General features: G+C 45.6%; 1 long non-coding RNA gene across 1 annotated transcript in view; it reads left to right on the top strand.

The window, feature by feature from the left end:
• Positions 1-270: 270 nt before the first annotated feature.
• The window catches only part of LOC116689408 (uncharacterized), a 70,074-nt gene continuing 68,453 nt past the window's right edge, over positions 271-1,891 (top strand). Inside the window, exon 1 of the long non-coding RNA XR_004331981.1 lies at positions 271-823. This is a non-coding gene — a long non-coding RNA (uncharacterized LOC116689408). The remainder of the gene's footprint in view (positions 824-1,891) is intronic.

Raw genomic sequence — 1,891 nt, 5'->3', positions numbered from 1 at the left:
TGTCTGCGCCGGGGGCCCTTGTTCCGAGAGGCTAATGGGCGGAGACCTGTTTGGGTGCCTTTTTTTAAATCCTCCCAGGTCTCTGCTGTGAGGCGTACTGCAGGAGTTGGCTGGGGGCGCACACACACACACACACAAAAACACACACACATACCCTCACACATACTCTCACACATACTCTCTCTCACACATACTCTCTCTCTCTCACACACACACACACCACACACACACACACACACACACACACACACACACACACACATCATTTCCCGAGGAGATTGGCACAGAAACGCAGCGCCACGACCACTCCAGCAGCATACTACGTCTGTTTGGTACGGACTGCTGAAACTTGTGCGCAGAGAGGCGGATAGATTCTCTCGTCCCAGATAGAGGATTAAATTCACGCTTTCTTTTCTTTTTTCCCCCTTTTTCTACTCCTCCTCCTCCTCCTCCTCCTCCTCTGGTTTCGTGTTACAAAGCCTTGGGAGGGAGTTGCGCGGAGAGCCAGTTCCTCCGTGTTACAAACTGAATGACAGGATCATATGGCTGGATTTGCCTTATAGTCCAACCATTAAAAACAGAAAAGGTAGAGGAAATAAAAAAGGAGAGAAGAGGGAAGCCGCGGGCGAATTCATCTGAAATTGATGAGGGTGTGGAATAATTTATAAGTCAAATTCAAAAAACAAAATCCGAGATAACGGAGAAAGAAGAGAGGGAGGGGGAAAAGGATACTAGATCTGTCGTCAGAGAAAGACTGGGAGACGGAGAGGAAAGCGCAGGACGCGTTGCCTGTAATCACCACCACCATCCCCGTAATAATAAGGTAAGTTTATGGCCGTTATTTGTCGTAATGCTGGCCGCAGTGCTGCGAGGACGGCTGGATGAAAAGTAGACGGAGGAAGCAGAGGTGGAAGCGAAGAGTCTCCGGATCTCCAACTGTTGCCACGAAGCCAGCTTTTTCTTGGAAATAGGACGCCGCCAGATACAGTGCGATGTCTACACGGCTCCTTTAGGTGTTGTCGGTTGTCTTTTCAGGGGCTCAACGTGATGCAACTTTATCTCCATTACGCGCAGTGTAAACACAGCGCACTGCGGTCTGGAGCATTTGGAAGGGAATCAACTCCGGGCTTCATACTGTAGTCTGTGTAGCTACAGTAACACTGCTCCATGATCACAGCCCAGGAATGGAACTTTAACGTGTAATATGTAGCCCTCAATATCACACTTACGATATATTAATAGTAGCATTCCATGGTTAGACCTATGCACCATTCCAAGGGTGGAAATCTTTTGATTTTGTATTATTTGCCTGTAATATGTCCATGTCTGGAGTGTCTGTGGGCTCTATAATGAACTTTTAGGAGGCTTCCTTAGCTTGTCAGTGTTTTGCATCTTCTATGGCATCAATATAATATTCCAGTAATATCCCTAACTTATAGGCTAGTTTGTGACTTGTGTTGGCTGACGGAAGAGAGACTTTTACAGTTAATAGAGATGTTGTCTCACATACTGTAGATGCATGCTTTTAGAGTTGTAGAGCATCTTACTGAAAGCGTAGCCTATAGAGAGATTTTAAAAGTTCATTTTCACATATAGTTAGATAAAGGCTATATGATCCACTTCCAATGCCAAGATAATGAGTCCCTACAGTTGCTGCCTCTGTTTTCTACTTGTTCAGCTGACACTCAGACATGAAGCTATTATGGTGACAATAATCCACTGACTTGACATATTAGTACTTTGGAATACTTTTCCTCATTATTCCCCTTCTGATTTATTGTGCCTTAATGAAGTATTGGCTTCAGTTGAGTGATTGTTGTAATTACTGAGGAGGAGGAGAGGAGGAGGAGAGGAGAAGGGCAGGGGTCCACACTGGACGGAGGATTTGTGT

This window comes from Etheostoma spectabile, chromosome 5, assembly GCF_008692095.1.
Source record: "Etheostoma spectabile isolate EspeVRDwgs_2016 chromosome 5, UIUC_Espe_1.0, whole genome shotgun sequence".
In the NCBI taxonomy this organism is placed as follows: Eukaryota; Metazoa; Chordata; class Actinopteri; order Perciformes; family Percidae; genus Etheostoma; species Etheostoma spectabile.
The sequence above is the reverse complement of the archived record's forward strand: the minus strand, read 5'-3'. Positions and strand labels throughout refer to the sequence as shown.